Source organism: Misgurnus anguillicaudatus, chromosome 21 (genome assembly GCF_027580225.2).
Source record: "Misgurnus anguillicaudatus chromosome 21, ASM2758022v2, whole genome shotgun sequence".
Classification (NCBI taxonomy): domain Eukaryota; kingdom Metazoa; phylum Chordata; class Actinopteri; order Cypriniformes; family Cobitidae; genus Misgurnus; species Misgurnus anguillicaudatus.
In genome coordinates this window covers 13,083,847-13,100,456 of record NC_073357.2, presented here as the reverse complement: position 1 = coordinate 13,100,456, position 16,610 = coordinate 13,083,847, and the positions used below count along the sequence as shown (strand labels likewise).

Sequence of the window (16,610 nt, the reverse complement as noted above, 5' to 3'; positions counted from 1 at the left end):
TTAGTGACTATTAACCCGAGTCAGTTGAGTCCTCTCAGATTTTGCTTTAAAAATGAGAAATTGGATCAAACACAAAGCTCTTCAAATGTTTACAACAGAATTACAACACATAACTTTACATAAGCTGCCATATGTTCTATAACTTGCAACAACGAGTTAATTTATGTAAGGACCCACCCACTGGTCCAACGACGGATTCCAATGCCGTGGGAGAAAGGATTTCGTGTTCTGAATCTCTTCCTTTAAGAATTAAAACATTCATTCAAATTTAGTCTTTTGCTCTTATTTGACTCTATGAGGTTTCAAATCTGACTCCAAATTTTATAATAAAACTTAATACATTATTAATATTGTTTTAGATTATTGATTATAATTCCCATAGTCTTAGTTATTCGTTCATTATGGACCCGATATCGCACAGGATATACGTCGGCCGTTGCGTATATCTCACGGACACAAAATTGCCAGTTCTGAATTTAGTCAGAGGTTGCCGGGTAAACTAATAATATTTTTATGTCTGGCCGCCCCATGCTTGCTCCGATCATAAAAATAGTTACTTAGTCACGATCATGCAACTTGCTAAATCAGGTGATAGACATAAATCTGAGAGTCCTGGTGAATGTGCTACCTGCTCCATTCAACATCAAAACACTAGTGTGATCATATCCTGACATACTTATTTTGCGGTAATACCAGACTCCTTCTAATCTACTGGAAATAATAATTTCTGAAAGAATTAAAATAAATCAATACAATTTCTGAAGAATTTAGAATGAATCAATAATAACAATTTATTTTGCCAAGCAGGTTACACTTAAATCAATCATTTAGTTTCCAAATTCATCACACAAAAATGTCAACATTCACATCTAAAATAAAAGTAGTAAAGTAAAAATAAAATCACAAAGTCAAATCATACCTGGCAAGTAAAAATGACACACAGCAGTGCGGGAAGTCTGAATACAGAAGCTTCCTTGAGTCCTTTGCCAATGTTCTTTATATACACCAGTAAAATGGGAGTCATTGTCAATATGGTATTTTCATTTAGTTTCTCGTGTAGTTTCTCGTGGCCCTAAAGGTCACCAAATGGGATCGCCAGCCATCTGTACTTAACCCTCTGGGGTCGGACCCTTTTTGGACACAGTCAGAGGTTCTGACATGCTCTCACATTTGGTCTTTTTTCAGTTGCTTTAAAACACATTAATGGCTAATATCACATAACACTGTATTCAGCACAAACTGTGCTATAATAATATGTAAGATAAATGTATGTACATGTTTGTATTTTTAAGTAAATGATGTTTATGCGTGGTTAGTAAAAAAAAGAAAACAAAAAGTTGCTGAAATAAGGCCAAGAAACACATCCTAAACATTTGTTAACAAGCAAAAAAGTTATCTACTCTTGTAGAGTAGAGAATTTGCTACAAAAAAACATTTAACCCACTCATTCACATGAAAAAATACATAGATTTACCTTTTGTAAGACACTTTTTGCTGTGTAAAGGCAATATGCAAGGGAGGGTCAATGGTCATGAATATTGATGTGTTTCACACCTGAGGAGACCCAACCCCCTAATGGCTCAGTGAGGAATGCTTGTAGTTAAAAAAAATAGGTTAAAATAAAGTACAAAATACTTTTTTTAGTAAAATAAAAGTCTTATAGGCTTGCAAAAAATGCTAAAAACATGAACATTACAATAGATTTAAGAAGCTTTATTGTGGGGTCACGTGATGCAGCTGAGCTAGAAGGACGCGTTCCTGGTTGCTCTCCGAAACTTTATTCTTAAAAACACTATAGCCTCTCCAAAAAAAAAAGAAAAAACACTCTTTATTTTGATTTATCTGCCGGGTAATGGATCTAAGATCTAGACATAAGCAAACTAATTCGTTGAGTGTACAAACTTCACCGTGTGAAAAGGAAGGCCAACAACAAGAAGTTAGCAGTGACAAAATGGCGCACGGACAAACACAACCTGCCGGGGACAACGCGCTTATACTTCAAGAGATACGAAATGGGAACCTAGCCCTTTCCAATAAACTGGATACTAAAACTGCAGAGATAAATGAATCCATATCGGGGTTAAAATCTTTGCTTGATAATCTGACATCCCGCGTCACTGAAGCGGAAGATCGCATCGGGGCGGCGGAGGACCATGTCACCGATCTGGATTCGCGGGTGTCCAAGTTGACTAAGCACAATGAATATCTGATGGAGAAAATTGAGTCACTTGAGAACTACAGCAGACGCAACAATATCCGCGTTCTTAACGTGCGTGAAGGCTGTGAAGGAAATGACCCGGTCACTTTTTTTGCCAACTGGCTCCCGATGGTATTGGGTCAAGAGCACTTTCCCGACCCGCTAATAATAGAGCGAGCACACCGGACGCTCGGGCCAAGACCACCCGTGGAGGCAAGACCGAGGGCTGTATTGATACGCCTGCTAAAATACCAGGATCGGGAGAGGATACTCTGTACGGCAGCAAAATTATCCAGGGAAAACAACGGTCCTATAATGTACGGAAACTCGCCGGTGATGTTCTTTCCGGATCTGAGTGCCAACTTGGTAAAGCGCCGAAAGGAATACGATTGGGTAAAAAAGAACTGAAGTCCAAAGGTATTCAGTTTGCTTTACTTTATCCTGCTACCCTGATGGTAACTCTACCAGATGGGGAAAAGAAGACATTCAAAACGCCAAGAAAAGCGGCAACATTTGTGAGAGAGAACACTTGAAAATTCAGAAGATTGTAAACAAATGATCTGATGAAGTCACTTTGTAAACTAAGTCACAATAATTTCAAGATTTTGTTCATCTACTTGAGTGGATATGTTATTACAGTCAGTTCTACGCTAAAGTGTTTTATATAATATTCTATGTTATAACGGAGAGCCCCTGGGGGGCAGAAGCTCTTAGATTTAAGTAAGTCTAACCGTTCACGGATACAAGACCGTTCCAGATGAAGGGAGGTGTGCCACTCTTTTTGAAGATGGCACTAAGGGGTTCTATAAATGGTTCTGGGGGTAGTTTTCTTTTTTGTTTGGGTGCTCCATTTATCTGTTGCTTACAGGTTTACATATGCTTTGTTTATGGTATGATTGTAAGAGGTCAGATCAAGCTTACAAATAAGAAAGAACTTAATGGATAGAGTATTGAAATGTGTCAGTTTTAATGTTAAAGGACTAAATGGGCCAGTCAAAAGAAAAAGGGTTTTGGCATATCTTAAAAAGTTAAAAGTAGATTTAGGCTGAATCCGAAACCGCATACTGCCATACTATATAGTAGGCAAAAAGCAGTAGGCGAACGAATAGTATGTCCGAAACCTCAGTATACGTAAAAGGGTAGGCGAGAATTAGCGGGATTTTGGACTATTTCTCGCGAGATTCAGAGGCACGTGTACTTAAGTATTGTCCGAAACCGCCTACTTACTGAAAATGTAGTAAGGGAAACAGCACGAGAACAGAGTAGTACGTCCGAATCCTCAGTATCCATAAAATCAGTAGGCGAGAAATCCCCGGATGCCCTACTGAGTCCGCCCCGATTCTGAAGCGTGCATCGGATGGACACTTCTATCCCAGCTTTCCCATGATGCCACGGGAAAGCAAAGCAATCGACCGGAGACCAACCAATCGGGTGATTTTGATACGTTACACAGGACTGTTCCTCAGCACCCTGACTTCACGCACAGACCGGCCAGGATTTACCACAAAGTGCTCCGCTGATTCATGAAAATAAAGCTGTAGAATTATCACAGCTGTTTGAGATGGCAGTGTGATGGTTTGTTAGAAAAATACAATTGAATAAAGTTTTGTTTCATATGGGATTCACTTCAATACGTTTTCATTTATTGTGATGGTTTTGTTCGTTCATTTTTTATTCATGTCTCCTGTTGTTTTAAGTAAATACAAGAGATTGCTTCACTAAAATGTATATAATCACATTGCCTGCATTGTCTAGTTTGTATTCAAGCACAGCTGTCATGTGACAATAGATATTAAATTACAATCTGCTTGTTTTACTTATTTTGTCCCCTACAAAATAATGTGTAATATATCTGTAACACTGTTACAGATCAAGTTACTGATGCAATCAGGTGTTAGTGCACCTGTCCCTCATACACACGCATAAGTTTTCATATCTGTTAATAGGTTTGTTTGAGTTTATGCACCGCTGTAAGAACCAACAGCTGGATGACATCAAAGCACCGTGAGAGCGATTCCAGAAATCATACGGAGAAGTCTGATTTCGAGTTGCTCTCGCGGTATTGTGATGTCAATCTCCTGTCGGTTCTTGTGGTTCCGCATGAACTCGAACAAGTCTACTACGTCATGTCACATGATAACGTCAACATGGCGAATGCTGTACATACTTAACGCGAATGTACATACTGCCTTAGCGCACGTTAAGTAGGTACCCAATGAAATTCAGTACCTACACAGTAAGTATGCGATTTCGGATTCAGCCCTCGTTTTCCTCCAAGAGACTCACCTAACTGCACAGGAACACAAAAAATTAAAGAGAGAATGGGTGGGGCAGGTAGTGTCATCTTCATTCAATTCAAGAGCCAGAGGGGTAGCCATCTTAGTAAATAAAAATACTCCTTTGGAAATACTTGATGCTGATACTGACCCCTCAGGGCGCTATGTTTTGTAGTGATGGGATTTATGGCTCTTTTAGGGGATCCGGATCTTGGCGATCCGTTCCTTTCAAAGAGCCGTTCAAAAGAACGGCTCATTTGGCTCTTTTTAAATATTTAGTCAGTTTTAAGAAGCCAGCTTGGGGCATCTCAGTTTGTCCTGTAAAACTGTAAATAATCACTGGGAGGAATGATGATGTTAGATTTGTAGTCAAATCATTAAAACTCAGATATCACACACCAATATCTGAGTTTGAATTATTCTGAAATATTGATCATTACCTCGTTTGTCATGTGTAGACTATATTCCATAGGGTTGCACAACATTAGACAGTGACATTACTATTTTGGATTTACCTTTAGTACAAAGTGTGTGTATGTGTAAAGCTACGTTGACTTATGTTATTCATACAATACCTACTCACAAATAAATATCAAAAACAAAGCCGGCTGAAATGAATTTCTGTGCAAAATAGCTACAAACACTTCCACAATTTAGAATAAATAAAATGGAAATGTCTACATACAGTCCAATATTACTACTATAACTAATGTAAACTTTGCAAATAGGACATCAGCCCCTTCAAGTCTTAAATGAACAACCCCTGCGCTGGGTGAGCCCCTCCCCCTATAACTGTTCTGTCTCACAGATGAGCTAATTTGTGTGCATCTGTGTGAAACACGCATAGGAAAAAAGAACGACAGAAAGAACGGCTCCCCTCCAGCCGCGACTCGGCTCCCATCGTTCATGTTTGTGAGCCGTTCAAATGAATCGGTTCGTTCGCGAACGTCACAACTCTAATGTTTTTGTTAATTGTAGAATATTCTCAGAACAATGGTCACTGCTAAATTTATATGCACCTAATTATGATGATGAGCTATTCATGCAAAATATGTTTCTAAAGGCCGCGGGGGGACAACAAAATATACTTATAGGAGGGGACTTCAACTTTTGCTTAGATCCTATAATGGACAAATCGACAAAGACCATTTCAAATTCAAAAGCAGCCAAAACCACTCAAACATATATGAAAGATCTAAATTTAATAGATATTTGGAGGCGGATGCACCCTCAGACTCGGGACTATTCCTTTTATTCATGCCCTCATAAGTCACATACTAGAATTGATTTATTTCTATTATCCACCCAACTATTTCATAGAGTATTAGACTCAGAGGTGGGTAGAGTACCCAAAATCTGTACTCAAGTAAAAGTACAAGTACTTATACAAAAATTTACTCAAGTAAAAGTAAAAGTAACAATCTAATTATTTACTTGAGTAAGAGTAAAAAAGTATTAGATTAAAAAACTACTCAAGTATTTAGTTACTCGTTACTTCCAATCTGATTGAAAAGAAGCGTAAAATCCCTGAATTTCAGACTACTTGGAGGGCTTTCACAAACCTCTCCTTAAAAGTCTCATTGTTCTGCTTACTACTACCTAGGTTAAAGTAAAGCAGTCTATCTCAGTCCTCCAACACCACATAACGTGTCATTAAAAAAAATCTTAAACAAACACTGACTGTTTTCTGACAGATAACTGTGTCTTTATTTTCACGTTCACAACAAAATTTGGCTGGATCTGCCTTTAGACAAGCTTACAGTAAGCAAAAAAGAATGTGTGTGCTGTTTGTTATGTTTTTATATAAATAGGTTATTTTCATTGTCATTAATGTGCAATTAATGAACATAAGGAGCTTGATAAAATGCTTATTTTAGAATTTCAAATGGAACTTTTCTGTTTTTGCAAATCAACTCTACATTTATTATAATATATAAAACATGTTTCTTTAAAAACATACTTTATTCTTTTATTTTTATTTTATTAATCCAGTTTTTATTCGTATGTATTTTCTACATTTAAGTAAGGTGTCCGGTTATGTGTAGGGGAGAAATTTTTCAGGTTTTTTTTTAAGTTTTTAAAATTTTTAAAGATAATGTTTCAGACACAGATATATTTTTGCTGTGGTCAGTAACTCACAAGTGTGGTCTATCAATACCAGGTGGAATTTTGAACAAATGTAAAATGACTAATATAATTTCACTTTGAACATAAGTGGTGAATTGTTACTTTTTTTAACACAACAAAACAATGTAGATTTTCGTGTTACACTTGTTTTTATTAACTATACATGACTATGACCTCTTTAATATGTAACTGCAAACATATTTTGTAATTTATCTTTGTAAAAAATAATGAAATTATATTTTCATTTTAAATTTCAGTTTTATCAAATGTTTCAAAAGCAACCAACAGTACAAACTTAAATTCAACAGTTTGAACACTATGAAAATTAAATAAAATTAGAATAATAAAAATGGTACAAAAGTAAGTGTTACTTTCGTCCTGACAGGATCTCCTCACATTTAAACCAGATTTACTTTTATTTTGAAAAACTCTTGAGAAGTCAAACTTCAGGATGTGTTAGTTAGAGCACTAAATAACCTGTAGATTGATGAAACGAGAAACATAACGCTTTATAAGAAAACAATGACCGCTTTTGGAATTTACTTATGGTTGAAAACACCTTTCTGGATCTACACCCGGAAAATGGTGAGTAAATAACGCGATATTTGTCAGCTCTGTCAAGGGTTGCAAAGATGCTGTCATAGTTTGGGATTCAAATGTTATCAGTCCTCTGAGAAAATCGCTTTGTTACTTTCGTCCAGTGTTACTTTTGCCCCGGTTCTCACGTATTATATTAATGCAAGACTTAACACTATGCTGTTCAATTTGTTTAGTTTTATGAGGAAATGATATGGAAATGTGCAGATGTGAACGTTTGTTGTTTGTAAGGTTAGAGTGATTTTCATTGCTTGCACAAGAGCGCATATGACAAAAACAGTGCGTGAAATAATATTATAATAAGGCACTGCAGAAAGTGACACCTACCGCCGTGTTGTTTCAGGTTGGAGCTTGAATTCCTGTATGCTGAGATGTCAGTTCGTTTTGGTGCACAAAACATACATCGCATTATGAAACTATTCTTTTTGACCTTTTGTAGTGTAAACATAGACCAAACTTGAGCCCACGCGTGATCTGCCTCCGATAGCTTGCATAGGTCATCCTCCGCTTCAGTCATCTCCTTTTATATGTTTCATCTACGCGCGGTAAAGGGTGATAGGTAGCCACCCCTCGCAACGCACACAGCCTCTCTAACGTCTCGCGAGACTTTCGAGCAAGCCATATAAACTTAAAAAATAAAATATATTCATTAATTATTACCATTTGAAAGTAGCGTAGTAACGCCACCGAATGTAGCGAAGTAAGAGTACAGGTTTTTCATTAGAAATGTACTTGAGTAAGAGTAAAAAGTACCCATCCTTAAATTTACTCTAAAAGTACTAGTTACCCAAAAAATGTACTCAAGTAAATGTAACGAAGTAAATGTAACTCGTTACTACCCACCTCTGATTAGACTCTGAATATTTATCCAAAATACTATCGGATCACTCACCATTGACTTTGTCCATCTTATTCCCAGATAAACCCAAAGTACCATATAGGTGGCGCCTAAATCCCACTCTCCTACAAAGAAATGACTTTTGCACATTTATTAGAGACCAGATTAAGTTATTTTGTGAAACAAACTGTGCTTCCTCCCCAGATAGCTTTATTTTATGGGACACGTTAAAAGCCTATCTGAGAGGGCAAATAATCTCCTATACAAAAGGCCTGAAAAAGCAACATACACAGGATATGGATACATTAGAAAAAGAAATCTTAATACTTGAAAAAGATTTCCAAAAAAATGGCTCTTCCGACACATATCAATCCTTAGTTCAGAAAAAACTTCAGTACAATACATTAGATACTTACAAAATTGAAAGAAACATTTTAAGAACCAGACAGAGATATTATGAATTGGGAGAGAAAGCACATAAAATATTATCCTGGCAATTGAAAGCAGAGGAAAACACGAGATGTATTAATGCTATTCAAACTGAAACAGGCTCCATCTCATATAACCCAGCAGAAATTAATGAGACATTTAAACACTTCTACACAAAGTTGTACAAATCTAAATTACCTAAAGATTTGACCCACATAGACAATTTTCTATCCAGAATCAAATTACAAAAAGTTAGTGAAGAAGATAAAAAAAATTTGGACCTCCCTTTCACACAGGCAGAAATTATAAAAGCCATCAATTCACTTCAGTCTAATAAATCCCCAGGAGAGGATGGCTTCCCACCTGAATTCTATAAGGAATTTAAAGATTTACTCATCCCACTCCTAATGGACGTAATAAACTTTTCATCTAAGACACATTGGCTACCTGAATCCTTCACAACCGCAATAATTACAGTCATATTAAAAAAAGATAAAGATCCACTAAAATGCGCCTCCTACAGGCCTATCTCATTATTGAATTCAGATTATAAATTAATTTCTAAAGTATTAGCAAACAGGCTCAACCTGGTAGTGCCAAAAGTAATTAATCCTGACCAAAGTGGCTTTATCCAAAAACGATTATCTGCTAATAATCTAAGTCGATTGTTTAATATAATTCATCTTGCAAAAGCAAGGCCGGATCATACAGTGGCGGTGGCGCTAGATGCCGAAAAAGCCTTTGATAGGCTGGAATGGCCCTATTTATTTAAGGTGCTAATTCAGTTCGGTTTTGGACATACATTTATCAATTGGGTAAGAACCCTATATTATAATCCTAAAGCAAAACTTACCACTAATGGACAAACCTCATCCCCATTTTCATTACATAGATCCAGCAGACAGGGATGCCCGCTGTCTCCGAGCCTGTTTGCCTTAGCCACTGAGCCTTTGGCGGAGGCAATTAGAAGAGACCCTGATATAAAGGGCTTCAAGGTTGGACAGACAACCCATAAAATTAACTTGTTTGCTGATGATGTTCTTTTATATTTAACAGACCCTTCTCATTCTCTCACTCGAATACAGGATCTACTAGACACCTATAGCACTGTTTCAGGATACAAGGTAAACTATGATAAAAGTGAAATAATCCCTTTAACAACATTTAATTACCATACGTATCAAGGTGCATCCGCATTCAAATGGACCCCAACAGGAATAAAATATCTCGGTATAATTGTAGATAATAACTTAAAAAATCTTTATAGACTAAATTATTGTCCACTACTTAAAAAAATTGAGGAAGATTTGCGCAGATGGGTTAGTCTACCCATCACTTTAATTGGGAGAATTAATTGCATTAAAATGAACATTTTACCAAGACTGCAGTATCTTTTTCAATCACTGCCCATTACACTTCCCCAAAACTTTTTCAAAATTCTTAATAAAAATGTAAGACAATTCATTTGGAACATCAAGGTACCAAGGATATCTTTGGAGAAATTAATGTGGGACTATAAGTCAGGGGGACTACAATTACCCAATTTTAAAAAATATTATCTTGCTGCTCAAATGAGATTTCTTTGGTCTATCTCTGAGAAAGACACAACTCCATCCTGGGTTTATATTGCATTTCACTCCTTGAAAGATACCTCCTTCAGCCAATTTGTGTACAAATACAACTACCGAATTCTATCAAGAAAAACTGATAACCCAATTCTGTTACACCTTATTAAACTTTGGCATGTTGCACATAAGACCATGGGCAAGGAGATAGGTCTGTCGCCAAAATCACCTCTAAAACAAAATGAGCTTATCCCGATGACTGTAAATAACAAGATCCTGGAGGCATGGCACCAGAGTGGCATTCATACACTGGAGGACTGTTACGAGGATGGACTTTTCATGTCCTTTGAACAATTAAGGAGGAAATATAATCTGCCCAGCAATACTTTCTTTTGCTACTTCCAACTGAGATCCCATCTGAAGAGCACTCTGAGTAGCAGCATGACTCTGCCCAAACTTACAGAAATGGAGAAATTGATGCAAGACAGTGGACCATGTGAATTTATTTCTAAAGGGTACTCTTTGCTGATATCTGAATGTCCTAAACCTGATTTGTATAGATCTAAAAGAAAGTGGGAATCAGACTTAAATATCACAATTGAAGATCAACTATGGTCAGAGTTGTGTAAAGACAGTGTTTCTGCCACTATTAATGCACGGTATAGACTTATCCATTATAATTTCCTCCATCAGCTGTATTTAACTCCGGAAAAGATTCATAAGTTCAAACCTGAACTATCTGATGCATGCTTCCGTTGTACAATAGAGGTGGGCTCTTTCCTACACTGTACGTGGTTGTGTGTAAAAATACGAGATTTTTGGATTGACTTTTGTAGGGTCTTGACTGAGATTACACAAATTTCAATACCGGTTGATCCAGAGTTTTGTTTGCTGGGGAGCTTCATGAAAATTGATAAAACATTAAACAGATTTCAGACACATTTTTTAGAGATAGCTCTGGCAGTGGCTAGAAAATGCATTACTGTTTCATGGAAGTCTGATTTCCCTCTATCTATAACTAAGTGGTATTTAAAGATGAATAGATGTGTGCCTTTAGAAAAAATAGCATATAACTTTAGAAAGGGATACAATACCTTAATTAAAATCTGGCAACCCTATCTAGATTATATGGATAATGTGATATTAGAATGTGACTGACCTCAAATATATTGTTAAATTGAGATCTACTGTAAAACATTGGAGCACCCTTTCGGGGAGGGGGGAGGGGAATGTTTTTTTTTTTCTTTGGTTAATGTTGTTTTTGTAAACTGAAAAATTGAAAATAAAGTATTTAAAAAAAAAGAAGCTTTATTGTAATTATAAATGAAGAAGCTTCATTGTAATTATAAATAATAAAGTAACAATATGTATACATGTAACAATATTCTATATGACCAGTACAATATGGCTCTAATTAAAAGAAAAGGATTCTAATTGGTCAGCTGTGAAAGTTTGGTGTGCATCTAAAAATACTTCCAAATATAAAAAAATAAGGTATACATTTGTAAACCATCACACACTGTAACTCTTTGGGAATGGAGTTAAATGTTGTCGTCCCATTGTTCAAAACGTGCGGGTACCAGACGAAGTTGGTGTTGCAGACACATTCCTGAAAACATATCTTAATTAATATCATGTATTTTCAAAGTACAAAGCAACACATCAGTATTACTAATATTGAGAACTTTTTTTAATAATTAATAGGGGTGACCCCGAATAGTTGAAGATTCGATGCATCGGAGAAGCCAGATTCGACTACCAATCTCACAGTCGAATCGTTGCAGATGTGTTATGAAATGAGGATCATTCAATTTTGGCCGTATATGGGTGCACACATTATCTGATTTCACATATAACAGCTTTCTCCCAATATATTAATATACAGTATATTATTATAATGCTGCAAATAATATGTGATGTAGCAGCTTTCCATAAATATTTTTAAAATGCGTTAAATCCAACTAACAAAGCCTGTGATGGGGCTACACGTCCATAAGAGGTTTCTATGTTAATAAACCATTGCATCTTTGTTTCTACATTTAAAAGACAAAGCTGGCAATTCTGGCAATACTTTCGTTTTTATTAATTTCATTATTTTATTTATAAATCACTCTGGGTTATCTGATTTATCTATTTGGCTTGTGTTTTGTTTCCGTGCACTTGAGGCATTTTGCACATTTGTTCTGCACGTTGTTACTTCTGACCTTATTTTATTTAAAAAATGTAAAAAAATTATTATAAACGTAAATTCTGATATAATTTAAGTCTGTACATTTTGGATTGTTTTTCGTTCTATCGACGTTGCGCTATTGCGTTCTGGCCACGTTTGCACATGCAATTTAGCCGAAAGTGCTAGGTGCTCTGCGTCTCATATTTAGAAGTTCATCGAACTAAACATTACAAAACGGATGTTTTTCGACGGGTATACGTTTTAAAATGTATTTAAAACCGAGTGGTTATCTATTATGGTCGGTGTTCACTTTCAAATGATAGCAAAGAGATTCCTGAAATAAATAATATCATCAGGTCTTTCTGTATCTAAAGTGAATACAGAGATGATCAAAGTCAAAGAAAGCAAGCATTTCTGTGCTAAACAATAACGCGTAGTGTCTATAAAATCATTAATTTCAGTGTTTTTCTTGTTATAAATTAACGTTTAATGAATTGTATACAAAGCTTAGTTTTTATCATTTACAGTAACAATCACAAATTATTTGTCATTTGTCTTTTTTTTGGTCATGGCTTTGACGCGCTTAATCTCCAAATTAAATAAAAATACTAAATTGTAGCCGGGGTTTCCAAGGCAGGATCACCATTGTTATTTTTTAGGTTTAGTTCTCAAAATGTTTTTTTGTGTGATGTTCTGTAGATCGTGGCATTAAAATGTTTTGAGGAATAATTAAACAAATGTTGCCTTACATTTTACCTTAAAAATATATATATAAATGCATCCACAGTCAAATATATACTGTTATATAACTCAGGCAGTAAAGCAGAAAATAATTGGGTACAGAGATGCGCTGTATATGTTTGTTAACGGGCCATTACCGGACATATTTATAGCTAAAAATTAACACATGACATATCTCCGGGCACATTTACAGCACATCAATACTAGGCTACATCGAAACATTTACACCCGAACAGATACATGCATATTTGTGCATGATGACAATCTCCGGGCACATTTACTGTTATCATGTAAGCAACATGTCAGTAATACAAATATTGTGAATGCATAAGTTCTATGTTTATGCATAGTTTTATGCATTAAAAAATCAAGCAACACATCAGTAATACTAATATTGAGAACAGAAAAGCCGGTAAATGTAACTTACACTTTATGAATCTCGGGTTCGTTTCTGCATGCCCCCGTGCGAGTAAATGACGATGAAGCCACGTTACTAAAAAAAAAAAAAAAACATTATTTGTATCATGTATTTTCGGAAAATACAGATATGTTTATATATATACATCTTGTGTTTTCCAAATTACTACGCAAAACATCAGTAAAAGTCTACCAATAAAACAGAAAAGCCCGCAAATGTGACTTACCCTTTATGAATGTCCGTCGCATTTCTGCAAATGCCCGCTGAAGAGGAGAGTGATGCTGCCACATTCCTACAAAAGTTTTTAATAATTAATATAATGTATTCTCCACAGTAACAAACTTATAAAGCAATTGTCGTGGAATTTTAGCCGCATCAAATAATACTCACTAGGAGTCAAAGTCAAGGATCACACAGACACACTGTATACAGAATTTTCTTTGTCTGAATTTAATATATATATATATATGTATATTCTGCAGAATAGGCTCTCACCCTCGCGGTGCTAGAAGTTTAAAAACCCAAAGAGCCCCGATGACAAGGTTGAACATACATTTATAGTAAGATGCTGAAACACGTACAATCATCCGTTTCTACGTCATTTAGAAGATAGCCTTCAGTTGTCAGTGATTAAGAACATAAACATTAAACATAATCATGAAACATATGGTTTGTTTCTCAGAGAACTCTACCGTTCCCTGGGTTTCTAACTTAATGATTCGTCCGTTAAGCCCCCTTATCTTATCATATAGAAAAGTACATGTTGGTACATGATGTTTAAATCCTTGAACATTGTACTTGCTGAAAAGACAGAAAAACATAATTATGTGCGTATGAATCACAATTCTATGATTGTTATTAAAGAAAATGAAAAATAGGATGAAAAATAAAACATAAGAAAAGGTATAATAAAAGTATAATAAAAGTCCTCCACTACACTCCTCCCTTTTTATGATTTATTCATAACTTCATTTACTTTCATCGTTACGTAGCTCTGGTTTTTACCTTTTCCCCACGTAAGTCATTCTCATGAAATTACTCATAAATTGCTGGTTCGTCATCATCGTTTTCATCATCATCATCATCAGTTAACATGTTGTTCAAAGTCATTATTTCTATCATTGCGGTGTCAATTCTTGCCAGCGTGTGAGAGAAGTCACCTGCTGACCTAACGGTGTTATTCAAGGTTCCCCCTATACACTTAATCATGCATGGGACTAACATCAAAATTAGTAGTAGCCCCAAAACAACCGGTAACACGGTGGATACGAGCCATTGCCACATTTCATTTAAACCTGAAAACCATTCTGCTAATGGGTTATTCATGTATCCAGGTGTCTTTACTGCTCTTTTCATATGCTCAATGATGTTAGATACGTTCTGGCTTACGTCAGGTAAGCTAAAACAACAAGATGTTTTCAGTAATTTACATACACCACCTTTTTCCGCAGTTAACATATCCAAAACCAATCTATTCTGCAACACCATCTCTCTCATTGCCTTTAATTCTTTATTTACCAATGCCAATGCATCCTCAGTCTCGTTTGCGAGCCGTAAAACTTCCCAAGCCAAACCGTTAACTTTCAATAATGCTGCCCCTATTCCCCCTCCAGGAAACAGTGACCATCTGACCGCTGCAGGCTCGGAAGTCCATGGGCTCCATAATTTTGCTCCCTGATACGTATAAGGCATTCCTTCACCAAGCTCTCTTTTCTTTCTGTGGTGTTCTACCGGATGTTTCTCATCCTCGACATATATCGTGGTCCCTACATCTAGAATTGCTGGATAACAACCACCTCTCCAATCTACTGGCAACACATGATAAGCCACCGATCCACACACCCACACCGTAGCAGCTGTTGTTATATTTAGTGCAAACACATTTACAGGGCATGCTATGTCTCGGTCACTCAACCAACACACATTTTCTGTGTCATCAAACTCAACCTCGGTTTTACAATGGGAGTGACCTACATCTACAGTGTCAGTGTTCTTTTCAAATCTACACACACAAACTTCTCCTTTTTGCTGCTGTACTAACCATGTTTTTGTGCTCCCCTCTGCTCTGTATTGGGTGGGGTGTACACACGATACGTTTGAAACTACAGATTTGCCACTTACTTTGATATTGATAAGGTCTGTCATGTCACATGGTATTTCTCCCTCTAGGGCCTTTGTGAGCTGCTTGGTTAACGGGGTCACCTGCCATACTCTACTCATCTGCAAACACCACCAACATGTTCCGGTCACGTTCAACGTCTGTCGCTGCAACAAGGCTAACATACACGCCTTGTTCCCTTCGCAAGCCACCTCTGCTTTGTGAATATCTTCTGATTTCTTCCCTGCTCCTACTCTGGTCGATATCCATTCTCTTTCTGCTTCCTGCTCGTTGCTGTCAATAACTGAAATCAGAGGGTTAGGCAGGGGTTCTACAATTTGGATTTCAAAAGGTTCAGTAAAAATATCTTTTCCAGTTATCTCCCAAGCACAATAAAATGTCCCTTTCCAATCTATAGGTGTATTCCAATATGTGTTCCACCCTCCTTTAATGGTTAACTTTAGTTTGTGTTTCCTGTCATCCACTATGTCATAAACATTAACAAATGGGCCAAACATCTTATGTGGGTACAATGGTTCCCTGTCATCCCAAATCTTAACATGTTCATATTCGCTCCCTGCCTTGTAATCTGCGTTTCCTGTGATAACATGTGTATAATCTCTACATGGAGCCACACAAAAATACATTCTTTTTCCCCATTTAGGAATACCGTCAGGATTATATCCTGGACCCGCTGCTGAAATTGGGTCACATATGATGTCAATGAAAGAAGTATTACTCTTAACCATAGTGTACATAGAGTTCTGTGCAGTTGCAAAAGCAACCATGCACACACATAGTGTGATCATGAATGTCATTTTGAAGGTAGGAAAAAAGTTCATTTTTCTTGAAGAAAATGAGCACAGTTATAGTTGGGGTCGTGAGCCCTTGATGATTCCGGATTGAGCACAGTTAGAGTTGGGGTCGTGAGCCCTGAGCACAGTTAGAGTTGGGGTCGTGAGCCCTGAGCACAGTTAGAGTTGGGGTCGTGAGCCCTTGTTGATTAATTTGCTGTGTAGGTTTGGGTTTGGTATGACCACACGGTGCAATTGTGCCAAGCAATCCTGCTTTGTTGTTCGAATGAAATTACCTTAGTGTCTAAATTTATTGTTGGTCTCAGTGCCGGTGTTGTTATTATAAATATTAAACTGCAT

General features: G+C 36.6%; 1 long non-coding RNA gene across 1 annotated transcript; it reads right to left on the bottom strand.

The window, feature by feature from the left end:
• Positions 1-11,190: 11,190 nt before the first annotated feature.
• Positions 11,191-13,711, bottom strand: LOC141353172 (uncharacterized). The gene is made up of 3 exons (XR_012360198.1): positions 13,585-13,711; positions 13,368-13,433; positions 11,191-11,638 (listed from the first exon to the last, which is right to left on the bottom strand). It is a non-coding gene; the product is annotated as an uncharacterized lncRNA (long non-coding RNA).
• Positions 13,712-16,610: the final 2,899 nt, after the last annotated feature.